Source organism: Anolis sagrei, chromosome 1, assembly GCF_037176765.1.
Source record: "Anolis sagrei isolate rAnoSag1 chromosome 1, rAnoSag1.mat, whole genome shotgun sequence".
NCBI lineage: Eukaryota > Metazoa > Chordata > Lepidosauria > Squamata > Dactyloidae > Anolis > Anolis sagrei.
The window spans coordinates 35,328,268-35,346,627 of NC_090021.1; the positions used below are offsets into that span (position 1 = coordinate 35,328,268).

The window sequence follows — 18,360 nt, forward strand, 5'->3', positions numbered from 1 at the left end:
CTAATTTTACCACAAAAAAACTGGGGGTGGGAAATGCAGCAGCTACTGATCAATTTAAAAATAAAAATAGATACCAATAAAATTATATTCATTGAGGCATCAATACGTTAAATGTTTTTGAATATTTACATAAAACTGTAATTTAAGATAAGACTGTCTAATTCTGATTAAGCCATTATTCTAACCTTCAATGTAAATGTGCTTATGTATCCTTCCAATAATAATAAAGTAAAATAAGTGTAATAATAATAATAATAATAATAATAATAGTGTAAAATAATGGAAATGTAATAATTATAGAGTAAAATTATAACTGTAATAAAAATAATAATAGAGTAAAATAATGTAAATGGAGTAAAATAAAGCTACACTGGCATTGTTGGTTGAGGTTCTTAAGAGCAAGAAAGTGCATTGGCTTCTTAAATGTTTGAATAACTGGCTTATCATTATCTGGCTTATCAACATCATTATGGCTTATGGGATTGGTGCAATGTTAATTATGTTTTACAACGCTTACATGTATAATGTTAATGATTTTAATTCTTATTTATATGTCATTGATTTTTAGTTGATTATGTTGTGTATTGTTTTTTGTATGTATATTGTGGCATTGCATTTTGCCAAACTGTAAGCTGCTCTGAGTCCCCATTGGGATGAGATAGAGCGGGATAGAAATATAGTAAATAAATAAATAAATGATGTTGGAAGTGTAGCTTTCCTGATTTACCTATTTGTTACCTCTTCTGTTCTAGGCTGAGTAAGGGTAAAATATGGTGGGTAGTAACATATCTGTACTCACTTCATAATTTGTGTGTGAGGTAGTTTGGTAAGAAATAACATACATGATTAATTGTGTCATCATAGTTTACACTCCTGACACTTGAAATACTTTTGTTTCTGACTATGACGAGAGTGATGATGAATATTTCTGTTATTCAACACCCTTCTCTCCCCACCCAGCATTCCTGGCTATTCTAGCTGGCAATGTACTGCATGCTATTTCTTCAATATTGTGAACTTTGTTCTAAAGGGCAGAAACTAAAACTGACAGTACAGCAAAGGGCATGCCCTGGAATTCAGGCAGGAAAGCAATTAAGATCCTAGGAATAGATCACACATACAGATATACAAATCTCTGGATGCAGAGCCATATTTCAGAGGGTTGAGCACTTTACGTTATGTAACTAAATAAAGAACTTCTCTATTGCTTTTCATGTTCCTTAAAAGTAAAACTGAAACACATGACCAGAATGCTGTAAAACAGAAGCCAAGGTCTGTTTAAGTCTGGGCGGGGTGCCGTTGTGGTCTTGTATCATGTAATTTCTGTTTTTTAACCATTTGTTTGCCGCTTCGAGTCCCACCCATGGGAGAAAAGCGGGATAAAAATAAATAATAATACTAATCCGCACTCATGACTCCTAGAACACCCCACTTTCTTCCACAACAATGCATCCTAATGCAACCATCCTGAGATGGTTTTTAAGCAACTTTTAATGTTAAGATAAGTGATTTTAATGTTTGTATATATTTATGGTTTTATGTCCCGGCACTGAATACTTGCCATATATATGTTGTGCTTTGCCCTGAGTCCCCTGCAGAGTGAGAAGGGTGGAATATAAATGTTTTAAATAAAATAATTAATAAATAATCCTAGGGAATGGAGCTGATACTTCCTGGCAGAGAATGATATAGTATGTGTCCTTACATAAGAGGAAGAAGATTATTCTAAAATGCCAGGTACAAGACAGATTTCAGACTATGTATTGTCGAAGGTTTTCGTGGCCGGAATCACTGGGTTGTTGTAGGTTTTTGGGGCTAGAAATGTTCTAGAAATATTCTCTCCTGATGTTTCGCCTTTATCTATGGCAGGCATCCTCACAATCTCTGATGTAGATGTAGGTAAAACGTTAGGAGAGAATACTTCTAGAACTTGGACATACAGTCCGAAAAACCTACAACAACCCTGATTGCAGACTGTTACTGCCCCACATTTAAGTTGTATGACCTTGATCAAGTTGTACTTACTATTCCCTTCTCCATTTTGCAAGGGACTTTTCTATCCTGAATGTTTGTTTCAAATGAATGTTTTATTTGTGTTACAAAAACTAGAATTTGGGTTTGATCTGCAGGAGGCAGTAGCCTTCTTACTCTCGTTCTCTCTCAATGTTTTATAGCCTCTGTAACACAGATGTTCCCACCTGTCTTCCCTGAACATATTGACGGGACACACAGTGTTAACATGTTGAAAATTATACCACCCTGGAAAAAGACAATATCCTTCTGCATAAAACTTGTTTGTGGACACTGCAATCCTTTTGGACTTCTACCTAGCTCAGCACTATTTTAGCCTTTTGGCTGCTGAGTGGCCAGCTTTTGATAGCTATGCAGGGAGCAGCACCAGCAGAAGGATGGACTACAATGTCAGCACCGTGCTAGCTACTACTACCTAAGATCAGCGCCTTCAGGAACACTCCATTGCCACTTCTTCCTCTCAAAGGTAGGTACAAAGCTTTTTCTCTCTCAAAATGGAGAAATGGTTCTTAAATCACAGGAAGAAATAAAAAATAGACAAAAATATATCCTGGTTCCAGTACAGACAAATAAGAGAATGTTACAACATAGACAAGAAATTGGGATTTATAACTATAAATACAGTACTTTCTCGGACAAAGTAATGAGTACAGAGAAGAAATTAATAATGAAGTTATCTGGGAAATTACTGAAATGGGCAACTGATGAAGAATAAATTCAGGACTGTATGGTAAAATGGGCCGCAAATATTGGCCCTGTTATCTGTACAGGAAAACTACTTCAAATCCTACAATAAGATCAGAAGAATGGGGAAAGATTTGCAAGGCAATCGGGTTTCTCAGCTGTTAGACTGATATACCTCGATATCTCTTTGAACTATGTTTCAAAGTATGTTTCTCTTTGAACTGTTAGGAACAAAGATATGCCAATGGACAAAGTCATATATAGCAGAGTTTCAGAAGTATTATTTTCAGTTGCCCAAAACATCTACTCTCCCTTAAAACGTCTTAGTTTAAATCATGCTCTCAAGAGACAAAAATAAAGTAGTCTTTCTAAAAATAAAATAATTGATTTACTCACAAACTTCATGTATTCAGCATAAAGGTGTATTGCATTGCAATCCAGTTACAGATAGGATTTGAAGTAGTTTCTCTGTATAGATAACACAGGGCATCTTACTTATAATCAACACTCCAGGGGTCCTCAAACTAAGGCCCGGGGGCCGGATACGGCCCTCCAAGGTCATTTACCCGGCCCTCGCTCAGGGTCAACTTCAGTCTGAAATGACTTGAAAGCACACAATAACAACAACAACAACAACAACAACAACAATCCTATCTCATCAGCCAAAGCAGGCTCACACTTCCCATTGAAATACTAATAAGTTTAAATTTGCTAAAATTGTTCTTCATTTTAATTATTGTATTGTTTTAAGTGTTTTTTGCACTACAAATGAGATCTGTTTCATGTTTGGGTTTTCTTCAAATTATATTCTGGCCTTTCGACTGTTTGAGGGACTGTGACCCGGCACTCTGTTTAAAAAGTTTGAGGACCCCTGGTCTAAAGCATCTCTCTGTTCCAAGAGTCTAATAGAATGTCTAAAGCAATCTGTTTCTACTGGCATATGAAAGCCTACTGTTTCTACTGACTTCTATAAAGCATGCTGTTTCTAAAATGAAGTCTGAGACCTGAAGGCAGGCCCAGATCTGGTCACATGGTCTGCAGCCCCTCCCACAACATAGAGTTAAAGAAAAATGCATACCAATACACAGATATACAATACAGTAAGCAATCGGAATTATATAAATAACAAATAACTAGTGGAGGCTTGAAGAAGGTTACTAATTCCAACAGGAACACTCTATTTTTTAAGGAGTTAATTGAAGCAGGCTGAAATTTAAGATAAGAGCTATAATGCAAAGTACATGTATGAGGCCCACTGCATGAAGTTCAATGTTAATACTTTATTTTGCATTACAAAAACTCTACAATGAAAACTTAATTACATCATATTACATAAACTATTAGTTAGTACCAAGTTACAAATCATATGAAAACCTAATATATGGACATATTTAAACTCACCAGCAAGTTTAAATATGTTCATATATGTCAAGAAAAAAAAGCACATGTTGTACTTCATCATCAGAAATATATAAAATCAGCCCTCTGTATCCATGAATTCTATATCCACTGATTCAAGCATCTATGGCTTGATGTGTGTGTGTGTGTGTGTGTGTGTGTATGTGTGTGTGTATGTATGTATATATATATATATATATATATATATATATATATTCTCAAGCCATAGATGCTTAAATCGGTGGATATAGAATCCATGGATATAGAGGGCTGGTTTTATAGTCTCTTTTATTTTATATAAGGTTGCTTTCAGAATATATATATATATATATATTCCAAAAGCAACCTTGATTTTGTCGATTTATATAAAAGACACCATAAAAGACTTGAGCATCCATAGATTTTGGCATTCTTGGAGGGCGTTGAAACCAAATCCCAACAGATACTGAGGGTTCACTGTATTTCTTTAAACATATGGTAGAGTGATGTTTATTTATTTATTGGCTATATTTATATCCCACCTTTCTCAACCCCGAGAGGGACTCAAGTTGGCTTACAGAATAGGCAATAATTCAATGCCATAAAAACAATATACCTCCAATATACAATTAAATAAACATTTCAATTAAAAATTAAACAAGATTCAGAGGATTAAAACGTATAAAACATTACAGTTGCAACTATAAAATCACATTATCCACGATCATAGTCAGGCCATATTTTCTAAATTAATTTGGAAGGAATATCATCTACAAAGAAGAGAATAATAGTAACCTGGTAGATCTAATTCCTATTCTTGCCTCACCTTAACTAAGGTTTCCAAGCCAAATGGACCTAAGCCTAAGATGTATGGCTGTATACTATATTGATATTCCTCACTAACTATGAAATAAATTTTGAATGATTAAGTGGAATGGTTTATACAAATTGCGAGCTTCTGCTTTTCACTCATACAGAATAACTTGGAAAATATATACTGCATGTGTTTATTATAGTTACAGTTGCTATGAGCATCTATAACTCTCCAACAATTTCTTTGATTTATGTTCAAAAACATACAGGGCATGAAATGATGCCTGCAACCTTACATTTTCCTCAAGAACATTGTGGAGAACAGATACATTCAAAACATCATGTTAGATTCCTTGTTATGCCTCCTTTAAAAATAAATGTATGATAATCAATTACACATGCTTCAAAGCAACTGCCACTGGATTCTCCATCAGAAAAAAAAGATCCTTGAGAAAAATAGCACCATTGTCTTCTACATAGGGAGCATGTATATACGCTTCAATAACATATTCTTTATTTCCGCTACCAATAGAAACATCACACTGCACAATATGGTCCAGCCTCCACATGCACATCAAATAAACAAGTCATACAGAGAGTTTTCTGGATGGTATCTTCAAGTAATGAAGTATTAAGACAAAAGTGCATGATATATAGTAATTTTTGCTCATGCCTTTTATGATCAAGAATGATTTGATGATTAGGAAATGGTGCAGAATGCTACCTCAAAGGTTTACTTCTGTTTGTGAGACACAGAAGAGGCACACACAAAAAACAAACAAACTGCATAATGAATGGTTTCGGCCCAGCTTACCTGCCTGAACATATCTCCTGCTATGAACCATTGTGAAGTCTAAGATTGATGGAAGTGACCCTGCTCTCGGTCCCACCATTCTCGCAAATGCAACTGGTGGAGATGACAGACAGGGCCTTCTCAGTGGTGGCCCCTCGCCTGTCATACTCTCTACCCAGCGACATGAGATTGCCTGGAATGAAACTCAGAACTTGGCCATGGAACCGAGTGTTCCAACAGCAAAGGCAGCAATCTAGAATGAGACACAATTTATGTGAATGACAATGGACTGACCTGGTCTATGATTTCAAACCTGCATGTTTTAAACAATGTTTGAGTAATTTTTACAGCATTATCGAATTGTTTTAATTGCTTTTATCACTTATTACAATTGTTGACATTGAATGAATGCCTGTTGTGAAGCCGCCCTGAGTCCCCCTCTGGGGGTGAGAAGGACAAGATACAAATATGCGAAATAAATAAATAAATGTGCAAATTAGAAGCTTAGAGCAGTCTTTCAGAAATACTAAAACAGATCAGTCAAGACTGCATTGTTTTCCATATCCACTGACTCTTAAGTGTTTTTATCTGTTTTTAAAAGAACATTTTCATCTATAGTGCATCACCTAAAAGGTGCTGAGAGGCAATAAACAAATAAAGGTAATTAATAAATAATACAAACATCTAATGGTCAAAAGCTTGAGGCTGCAGAAAGTTGCTGAGCTCCAAAGGCCCATCATAGTGAAATGTTCATCACAGCTCCAAGGAATATCTAATACTGAGTGACCAAACAGATTTCCTGGGTGAGAATGTTCCACAAACCAGGCATCACTGTGGAAACCACTCAATCTGAGAATGATGGGACCTACATCAAGCCCTCACCATGCATTATGGTTATCACTTAAAATCAACCTTTCAAACCTGTCCATATAAAGGGTGAGGCAGCATAACTTCCTTTTTTAAAATGCGCGCCATTCAGTCGGTTGAAGACGCTAGTGGTCTTGTTCGAGAGGTGGGAGTACAAAGTTTTGTCCTGACACAGTTCAGTCGCCATCATGCGTTGGAACAGTGAGGAGTATGCTTTTGCCGTTGAGACCTACTTTTCAAACAGATTTGGAGTGGCTGGCCCACTCTCCAAATTTGGCCTCTTGTGATTTTTTTCTATGGGGTTTTTTTAAATCCCATGTTTATGTGAATCGTCCAAGGACCCTACAAGATTTGAAGACCAACATCCAGGAAGAAATTGCCCACATAATGTTGCTATGCTGGCAAGAGTCATGACAAACGCCAGAAATTGGTTTACTCAGTGTATGGAGAATGGAGAATGGGGGAAGTCACCTACCTAATTTGATCTTCAAAACTATGTAAAACAAAACTTTAGGTATGTGCCTACATTATAAAAAAATCTGATTCATACAATGGGTTTTATTAAGTTTTGAAAAAAGGAAGTTATGCTGCCTTACCCTGTATGTGTGGGATGAAAATGGGCACACATTTTTAAAGGTATAGGTATCTAGTTGTCCATTCCCAAAGACACTAACAAAAAAGTAAATATAATCAAATACAGAAATATATATAGTTGTGATTAAAAAGCAAATTAATAGCACCTCACCTAAATTTGTCCTGGACCCCAGAAGGATTCAGCCAATTTTCCTCCCTCTAAGTATCTCTTTCCCCACTTTCTATGTACGCACATACACACATATGTTTGTTGCCTCTCAGCAATACATACAAACTATGTACACACATATAGAATTATATATACAGGCATTCCCCAAGTTACAAACAAGATAGGTTCTTTAGGTTTGTTCTTAAGTTGAATTTGTATGTAAATCAGAACAAATGTTTTAAGTGTCACTCTACCTGTGTGTGTGTGCACGTGTGTGTGTGTTTTGGATAGCATATGGAAGGATTAACACCCCTGTGGGTTTGTGTTGTTTTTTGTGCCCATGTTCAAAAGATTTCATCTCACTTTCTGTCCCTGTAATGATTGAATTTTGAAAAAAAAAATGGCTTGTTGTGGAAAGAAGGATTGATGAGAAAGCTTCAGTGGAGACACCTTTTCTCCATGATAACTCTTTCAGAAGTTAATTTCTCTTTCAAAGAGTAGGTTTGTTTTGCTTCCTGTTGTCTTACCCCCATTTGTAACTATGAGTAGTTTGTAACTCAGGGACTGCCTGGATATATGTGTATGTGTATGTATGTGTATATGTGTGTGTGTGTGTGTATACACACAAACACACACACATGGGGATGATTACCAAACAGAACTATAACATATAAATTGTGCAAAGGATTTGGGGCTTGGATGCAACTTGCTACATCCAAGAAGCAATTTAAAACACACTTCAGTGGATGATAGTATTAACCTCTAGACAAAGGCATACACACACAACACAACACACCAGGGATGGATTCACACCTTTGTTTTCCTTGTCGAATACATTACTGCTGTAAGTTGGGCTTCATAGATGGTTGGGGATATAAATTTGTGTGTTTCTCGGCATGTTCACTTGAAAACATTTCTTCTCCCAAAGCTTCCTTCACTTATTGGCTTTCAGAAGTCTACTTTAGTTTTATGGAACAAAATTCTTGAGGAGAGGGAAAGGAGGAAATGTACACGTTATAAGCTACATGCTATGTGAAACTATCTTGGGCTGTGTAGTCATGGAAAATCCTAAATCCTTGCCCCCCTGAATGCCTGCAGTTCAGGGGACCAAGGAAAATCCTGGGTCTTGCCATTTAGGAAATTTAAATCTTTTTTCTTCCATGTAATAGAAGTAGCTCCTGTTTAAAAAAATATTAAAAAGTGTGACTGGGAGCATACAGCATGCATAGACATTTTCTGCTGCTGAAAATATAAAGCACTGTCACCATTTGAACCCTAAATGTGGTTAAAGTCAAATGGACTACAGCAAATAAGATATTTGAATGAGATAAACCTAGCCTAACTCTGTCGTCATACATGTCATCTCTTATAGTAGCAAAGCACCCATTTCTCACACTGCTTTCATAATGAAATCTTAAAGGTGTGATAGAGTTAAGCTGTGTGTACACTATCCTTCTATTGTTCATGCAGCTCTGCTAGATGGCATCAACAGTTGTTCACTTATTTTCACAGTGGGAAATTACCAGGTACTCACTATATAGGAATAATCAGATGGAATCTAGGTCAAAATCAAAGCAAGTCTGTCCCATCCACGGGTGGGAGATAGGACTGACATGCAAACATCACAGCAATGTTTTAAAAAAAGGAATTTGTTTGTCCGAGTTACAATATATCCGTAGACTCTCTAACTAAGATAAAAATGCTTTGAGAGGGAAAGGAAGGCAGTTTTCCAGCTGTCTGGCTTTTCCAAAGGCATTTAAAATAAATATAAAATACAATATTAGGGGGAAATCATAATCATTATTCAAATGGCTGACTTGAAACAATCCCTTGTTCGTGGGGAAAACTTCAGTTAGTTTTTCAAGTACCAGCAGTTCAGTGAAAAGATTCACCAACTGCCCCCTGGAGAAAACAGCAGATCTGCATTTAAATGGAGATATATTGTTTCCAAATGTGTGCTACCTGGAAGGCAGATACTGTCAAGGTTTCTTAGTGAATGGATTTTAAATTGCATTAGGTAAGTTTCATTGCTGTAACCCTTATTGTTTCATAGGACTGAGGTTATTTCCTTAGGATTTTTTCCTTTATGCATTGTTGTCCTAATAGCTTAAAATTACATCCTAATTTATAGCAAAGTTTCCACAAACAATAGACAATGACTCTTAGTAGTGCAAGAGTATCTGAAACTATTAAACTTCACAGAGTAAAGGTTGCTCTAGAACAGGCATGGGCAAACTTGGGCCCTCCAGGTGTTTTGGACTTCAACTCCCACAATTCCTAGCAGCTGGTATAGGCTGCTAGGAATTGTGGGAGTGGAAGTCCAAAACACCTGGAGGGCTCAAGTATGCCCAGGTCTGCTCTAGAATTTAGCAACTTTAGAGTGACGATACACAAAACATTATATCACAGTGTATCCTGCTTATTAAGTATATATTAGAAACATTTATAAATGTTTTTTTCTGATATTTAACATTTTGATTGTACATTCACACATTTTAAAACATGCCATCTTATATTTTAAATTAAGCATCCATGTAACAGATAATAAACATTTTCCCTCCATCCTTAGACCTAATAGACTAAGCTCTCTGCCAATAATATACAATTAAAACCAAGGACAATAACATTAAATTGGATCTAGTTGGCATATTGGAAAACCACTATAACTTCGGTTGGCTCCTTTTTTTTCTCCTGTTATATATGAATGCAAATAAAGACCTTCAAATGTTCACTCTCAACCCTTATCATTCAAGAATGCAAATATACACTTCCCACACCAAATCCAAAAATTCAGAAAAGTTTTGCATAACTATTAAAGTATACCATGTTCATAAAGGGAAAAAAATAACTCACAACCAATTTCAAACAGTCAGACATTGTGGTGAGCAGCTTCTTGCTGAATGTCTAGTTGCAGCGAAATATCCCTGTAAATAAAGTTTCTGAGAACAGACTGAGATATCCTTCTCAGCAACACCTTCACTAAGAGCCCTTCGGCTGTCTACTTAGTTTGCTATGCCTTATCTTACAGCACTGACATTCTAATGCTGATTCAAATTCTGGGTTCAAAATGAAAGACGAAATATCTTGAAGATCACTTAATATTGAAATACTGGTGCAATAATAAGCAGGGCTAGGATCATGATGCTGATAGAATATTCTAGATGGTAGCATTTTAATTTTGGGATTGGTATATGCCAGAACATACAGTTAATGTCGCCACATTATCTGATTGTTTTGATTGAATATATTAAGCACCAAATTATCATTTTCTATCTATTGAATATTTATGTGAAACCCCTTATGAGTCATCATCATCATCAATGCTAGTTTCACCTAAGGATCAAAGTAGCTTCACATGTTGTAAGTTCTTACCTGGTGTGTATCAAGGAGAGAAATGAGCACCTTTGGGAATACTACTTCTATATTTATCCCTATATAAACACCCTATACGACCTTGCATGCATGTGCTGAAGGTTATGGCCCAGACATAATGGGCCATAACCTCCAGCACATCCATGCAAGGTCATAAAACCAGAGGTCATAAAACAAGTACATAAGGATACATGGCATGATTATTCCAAGTAAAAGGGTGCAGTAGCGTGCTTAAATTTAATTGAATAGTGAGTGCGCTTGAAGTTTTAAAAGGTGCTGATTCAGATATTATACAAGTATTAAAGGATGAAAACATCTGTATCTCTTCTATTACTAACAACTTTATAATGTAATATCTGAATCAGGAATATTGTCATATTTGTGAACCAGTAAAAGTTTTGTAAACAGGATTACTGAGGTATGTAAGAATGGTTTCTAATAGTCTATTTTAATACACTTCACTTTGGAAAGTAGTGCATATACTCATGTGTAAGTCTAGACATGTTAGTCAAACAATTGACAACCCCAGAATGGGTTGACTTATTCAATGGTCAATTGTAAGTATTCTACCTTAACTCTTCTAAAAAAAAAAAAAAAAAGGAAACCATGGTGAAAGATGTGTAGTCTATCTGTGGAGATTTAAAATGATCACTTCTTCCTCTTCTCTTCTTTCTGGCATTTTTCAATGTCTAGGTGAGAAAATGGCATCAGCAACCTCATCCAGGAGTAGTAACCTCCCTGAGGAAACACTGTCTTTCTCCTCTCCATAGACTGACCCTTGATTTATCCATGGGTCACATTAAAATCCATAATTTTGCCACCCCCCCCCCCCCCAATCTGCCCTTGATTTATATACATGAAGTTGACTTATACACAAGTATATATGGTAAGATTCATTAGGTTCTACTTGTTGTCAGAGATATGTGCATCCCATTAAAGCCTGTATCTTATTGGCCTAGATGTTGCAAACTCAGTTGTTTAGAAGACATCTGCCTATGGGCTCTTCACATGTTTCCATGTAAAATAAGACTGGAATAAACATGCAGTGCTACTGCAGAACTCATAGAAGCAGTTTCCATAAGGTCCAGTGGAAGCAAGAAAATCTTTTATCCCTCCTGTAGTATCCTATGCACCCTCAACATTTATTTATTTATTTACTGTATTTATATACTGCCTTTCTCACCCCTGGTGGGACTCAAAGGAGTTTACAGCATATTAATTGCAAAAATTCAATGCCAATATACATGTAAAATAATCATAATAACTAAAAAAATAACTAAGAATATGAATTAAAATCATTGAAACCATTAAACATAAGACATAAATAACATTTAAACATTAAGATAGAGCATTAAAAAATCCTAGTATAAATATTAAGATCACATGATCCAAAATCATAAACCGTAGCCATCCCAATTGTCATTGCACATACTCCCTAATTATTCTTTGCACTGCATTACTTTACTGGTCAAAGGTTTGGTTTCATAACCATGTCATTGTTGTCTTTCTGAAGACCAGGAGGGAGGGTGTTGATCTAATCTCACTGGAGAAAGACTTCCAGTGCCAAGGAGCCACCACTGAGAAGGCCCTGTCTCTCGTCCCCACCAACCACACTTGCAACAAGGGTGGGACCAAGGGAAGGGCATCTCCAGAAGATTTTAACCTCCGAGGTGGATCATAGAGGGAGATATGTTCGGACAGGTAAGCTGAGCCAGAACCGTTTAGGGCTTTATAGGCTAAAGCCAGCACTTTGAATTATGCTCAGTAGCAGACTGCCAGCCAGTGGAGCTGGCATAACAGGGGAGTTGTGTGCTCACTGTAAACATCTCCAGTGAGAAATCTGGCTGCCACTCATTGAACTACTTGAAGTTTCTGAACAGTCTTCAAAGGCAACCCCATGTAGAGCACATTGCAGTAATCTATTCTCAATGTAACAAGAGCCTGGACCATCATGTCCAAGTCTGACTTCCCAAGGTACAGGCACAACTAGCTCACAGTCGTATGAAAGCTCCCCTGGCCACTGTTGAAACCTGGGGTTCCAGGCTCAGCGATGAGCTCAAGATCACTTCCAAGCTGCGCGCACTCTGGAGAGCATGAAAGCTCTTTGGAAGCTCTTTTCTTTCCTCCCCCTCACCTTTTCATTGGCGGGAACTGCACAGAAGAAGGATAGCCGGTGTGGTGTAGTTTGAACATTGGACTATAATTGTTGGAGACCAGAATTTGAATCCCACCTTGGCCATGGGAACCCACTGGTTGACCTTTCACAAGTCACACTGTCTAGGCATCCAAGAAAGGCAAATGCAAACCACCCTCTTTGAACAAAACTTACTAATAAAACCCCATAAGTGGTTCACTTTAGGGTTATCATAAGTTGGGGGAAAAACCTTGAAGACATGCAACAACAAGCACAGGAAGAAGCCCAAACTTTGGTATTACTGGGTGGGGGGAGGTACTCTTGAATGACTAATACATTATCTTTGCATCAAATGTCTTTCAAACCTTCTGAATAATGCATGCTGCATCACGAATATGTAGCGATATTTATACAGACATATACACTTCCTTTCTGCTCCATATACTTCTACAACTACTTCTCCAACTTTCATATTTAGCTTGAGCCCATTCCATCAGGTTCATAGCTGCATGGCTGAGTAGGGAAAAAGTTCATCTTCTTATTTCTTTAACCTTTAGGAGGGAATTGTTCCAAACCACTAGTAACTCCCCAAGTACATTTTCCTATTTAACCATGGTTAGATGTAACAAACAGATTTTTCCCCTACATTGAAATTATTCCACTTCTTCTAGGACATCCTGTCAAGACGTAGAAGTACAAATGTCTATAGATTTCTTGTTCCCAACACAGATAAATAGAATATATTCACTTTAACACTGAGAACTGTTTTATTTGGCACATGGATAGTTTATATCTCAAAGGATAGAAGGTATTTTTAACTCATTTTCCTTCCAATACAACATAAAAAGTATGAAGTCATCACCTAGAAGGATGGCCATGTGAAATGATTGCACACAGCTATATGAAAAGTGCCACACATAAAGCAAAACATTCACATCAGTTATACATGCAGATGTCAAACTCTTTTGCACAAAGACATGGTTTTAATACAAATACACCACAAGGTGTTAAGCAATTCACAGACACAAAAGGTGGCTATACTCACACAAAGAGACACATTGTCCCATATGCACATGCTTACATAAGTTACTACATAAAGTACAATGTATAATTACGGCCCCGCAAAAGCAAAAGCATGGTGTAGTGATTTGAACATTGAACTATGACTAAAGAAAAGAATGTGAATCCCTGCTCAGCCATGGAAACCCACTGGGTGACCTTGGAAAGTTGCACTCTCTCAGTCTCAGAGAAAGGTAAAAGCAATCCCTCTCCCCTGAAATAAAAATATTGCCAAGAAAACCCTGTGATAAGTCAGAAATGACATGAAGGCACACAACAAGAAAAGTATATCATTAGCATCCCACCTAAATACTATAGAAGCAAAGACATTTGTCTCACCTTATTCATATGGCCAACTCCCACCCCATTCACAAATAAAGATGGCCAGTTATCTAGGCCTTTTTTCTCCTTCCCAGCACCATTGAGGTATATTTGGCCTGTGTCTCTTGCCATTTGCATACCCAGTATGAAATACATCTCACCACGTTAAAACCATGGATGTGGTTCTTAATGAGACATACCCCATTATCACAGGATGTCTTCACCTTACACCACTGAAGAAATTATACCGTCAGGAAGTAGCAGCCTGTAATGAAAACATGAAGGGACTGACATCTCCGGCCCATCCTCTGTTCGGACATCAGCCAGCAAACCAATGCCTTAAATCAAGAAATAACTTCTACAGGGACACTTGCAGGAACACCTCGAGCAAGTGAGAGTCCAAAAGTGGCAGGCTAAAACCCAAAACCTCCATCAGTGGCTGATGCTAGATGAAAAACTCCATCCCGAGTACACAGAAGACTGGGTTACTTGGAACACACAGAACAGACCACACTCTGGCATCACGAGATGTAGAGCCAACCTTAAAAAATGGGCCTACAAAGTGGAATCCACGACATGCGAGTGTGCAGAAGAGCAAACCACAGACCACTTACTACAATGCAGTCTAGGCCTCGCCACATGCACAATGGAGGACCTTCTCACAGCAACACCAGAGGCACTCTAAGTGGCCAGCTTCTGGTCAAAGGACATTTAGTATAACGCCATGTTTTTAACTTTTTGGTTTTTCTATACATTACAATTGTATCCTCAATTCGCTTCTGACAGGATAAGTAAAATAAACCTTGCCACTCCTACGAATGTGTATTCCAACAAATTGGCTGAAGTCATCACGTATATCAAAGTACAAAACCAAGTGAAATAGTGTGATTAATGTATAAAAATACCTGCTGACACAACTTTTGGAAATTAATTGCCCTTCACTGTCCTAACCCTGAGGGAGGGAGAGAGGAGAAGCATATTATCAGACACACCTTAAGCCCCCCCCCCCCCCCGCTGTCTCCCTTGTGAGTTGCAGTGAGTGTAAGAATACTCAGCAAAAAGGGCCCAAGTTTGGATACTTATTCCTATGATCGACAAGGATTTAGTTGGGAAGTAAATTCCTCTTAATGTTCTCCAGATTGCAGCCCAGTTCTTTACTTAAAGCAAATTTCTCTAACTCAGCGGTTCCCACCAGTGGTCTGCAGGAACTAAAATATGGTCTGTGGCCTCACCGTTACTACAGCCAGGGGCGGCTCAACCATTACGCAAAGTAAGCGTTCGCAGTACAGTTGATTTTGCCCAGGGGCGCTCTTGAGGCGCTCTTGGGGGGAAATAGACCTTGACGTATATGAATTGTAGTTACTGGGATGTATAGTTCACCTAAAATCAAAGAGCATTCTGAACTCCACCAATGATGAAATTGAACCAAATATGGCACACAGAACTCCCATGACAAACAGAAAATATAAATCAATGATTGGTTGGGGGGGGGGCGCCAAAATACTGTTTGCTTACCATTGAAAATTACCTAGGGCCGTCTCTGACTACAGCGTTGCAATGAGAGGTCAAGTGCTCCCTGGTCAAAGTGGTCCCAGGTCAAGTGGTCCCTCATCAAAGTGGTCCCTAGTCAAAGTGGTCCCTAGTCAAAGTGGTCCATGGTCAAAGTGGTCTCTGGTCAAAGTGGTCTCTGGTCAAAGTGGTCTCTGGTCAAGTGCTCCCTAGTCCAACTGCTCCCTAGTCCAAGTGGTCCCTGGTTGAGTGGTTTCTAGTCAAAGGGGCCCCTGGTCAAACCTGTCCCTGATCAAGTGGTCTCAAGTCAAGTTGTCTCTGGTCAACTGGCCCCTAGTCCAAGTGGTCCCTGGTCCAAATGCTCCCTGGTCAAGTGGTCCCTAGTAAAAGTAGTCCCTAGTAAAAGTGGTCCCTAGTTGAGTGGTGTCTGGTCAAGTGGTCCATGGTCCAAGTGGTTCATGGTCAAGTGGTCCCCAGTCAAAGTGGTCCCTGGTCAAAGTGGTCCCTCGTCAAGTGGTCTCTGGTCAAGTGGTCCATGGTCCAAATGGTCCATAGTCAAGTGGTCCCTGGTCAAAGTGGTCCCCCGTCAAGTGGTCCATGGTCCAAGTGGTCCATGGTCAAGTGTTCCCTGGTCCAAATGGTCCCTGGTCAAAAAAGAGTTGGGAACCACTGCCCTAACTGGAACTTAGTTCTTGATAACTGTACATCAGCCAGCAAGCAGCACAATATCACCAATGCCTGTTTAAGAACAGAAGGTGGGATATCAGATAAGCAGCTTGATAGCTAACTGATGATAGAGATTAGAGTCTGTCTAAGTACTGAACTGAAGCCTGACCAATTTGACTTGTGTAAATCATCCTTAGGAGCAAGTTGAGTACAGTAGTTAGAGCAGGCCGGGGCAAACTTGGGCCCTCCCTCCAGATGTTTTGGACTTCAGCTCCCACCATTCCCAACAGCCTCAATCTCTTTCCTCCTCCCCCCCCCTCCCCCAGCCTGAGTTAAAGTATGGGAGCACCACTCTGGAGACCAGGTTGACCTTGAGGAAGCCACACGCTCTCAGCCTGAGAGGAAGGCAATGGCCAACCTCTTTGAAACAACCTTGCTTAGAAAACCCTGTGACAGAGTCGCCCTAGGTCGAAAACTACTTGAAGGCACACAACAACCACAACCAAATCACTCCTAGAAAGTGTTTCTACAAAATACAAAGGAGGGAGGGATGCCGCAGGACGTGGCGCTAGTGTTCCCTTCCCTGTATTTTTGAGTGCTTTGATTCCCCCTTGGGAAGAACCGCGGTGCCCTTGTCGACCCGAGAGGCGAGACCGCAGAGGGGGAGAAGGGCCACGGCATGGCACTTCCGAGCTCCTTGCAAGGGACCCAAAGGAGGTGGGAGACGAGCAGAGAGGCGCGTGCACAGCACACTCGCGGCGAGGCAGAAGGGGGGGGGGGGCACGCGCGCGCGCTCAGCCAGGGATGCCTAGCCAGCCGCACTCCGAACTGGCAGGAGCTTCAAAGTCAAGTCCTCTCGGTCAGCCCCATCCGCCCCTTTAGCATTGCTTCTGAACGCCCTCTCGCCCGCCCACCCACTCAGATCCCGACTTCTTGAGATGGGCCAGTTTCCAGATCTATATGGTACATATATGACTCTTATTTTTCAATGAATACATCCCTCTCAGGTTTGAGAGAGGAAAGGTTGAAGAAAGGGCAGGAAGAGGACCGAATGCAAGCATCAAAAACTACGCTATAAACAATGGCAAAGAGCTGGCAAGGGGGGGGGGGGGAGAATGAGTGAGAGAGGGGGGAGAGAGGGAGAGAGGGAGGGAGAGGGGAGAAAGAGAGAGGGAGGGAGGGAGAGGGAGAGAGGGGAAGAGGGAGATGGAGATAGAAAAGGAGAGGGAGAGTGAGAGAGAGAGAGAAGAAGAAGAGAGAGGGGGAGAGATAGAGAGGGTCAAGAGGGAGAGGGGTGAAAGAGAGAGAGAGATTGAGAGAGGGAGATAGAGATAGGGAGATAGAGAAGTAGGGGGGGGGGAGAGGGAGAGAAGGAGAGAGGGTAGAGAGAGATAGAGAGAGGGAGAGGGAGAGAGAGAGATCAGTCATGCCTGGTTGGATGACTGGAGTGTGTGGTTTCTATGGAAAGGAACTGACTCCTGAGCAAGTCCAACTGAACGAGGTTTGAAGGTGGAAAGGGGGAAGGAGGGGGGAGATGAGGAGGAGGAGGTGTGTACCAGCTCCCGGCCTCTCCAGTTTCAAAAGAAAGGGGGGAGCCCATGCTCTAGATGCAATGTGCCTTGGCAGATGTGCGGGATGGTCCAAGGTCTGGGCTGGGTTTACCTGGTCAGGGCAGACACCGCAGGCGGGCTAGTCACTCAGGTGGGTCGCCGGGGAGTGTAAAGGAGCCGGCGCCGCTTTCTTGGGCTGGCAAAGTCTCCCGCCCCGTGCAGGGACATGGCACAAGCGGGAGCGCACGCCTCCTTTCCCTGGGCTCCCGCGACCTCAGCCGGAGGAAGGGGGGAGAGAGATGCCTCCGGGAGGCGGCGGGGGCGCCCCTTGGAGGCCCGGCCTGGGCTCTGCGGGCTGCCCCACGCTCCGGCCTCCGGGCCCCGGCCCCCGAGCCCGTGGAAGCCGCGGAAGCGGGAGTGGGAGGCGGCGGAGGAGGCGCCG

General features: G+C 40.2%; 1 protein-coding gene across 3 annotated transcripts in view; it reads right to left on the reverse strand.

The window, feature by feature from the left end:
- The window catches only part of ESRRG (estrogen related receptor gamma), a 501,516-nt gene that overhangs the window by 436,663 nt on the left and 46,493 nt on the right, over positions 1-18,360 (reverse strand). The window contains exon 1 of one of the 3 annotated variants that reach the window (XM_060754266.2): positions 18,031-18,145. The exons of the other annotated variants lie outside the window; for them this stretch is intronic. The gene's annotated coding sequence lies outside the window, so the exon portion shown is untranslated. Of the gene's footprint in view, positions 1-18,030; positions 18,146-18,360 lie in introns of those variants that run through there. 3 annotated transcript variants of the gene reach the window in all.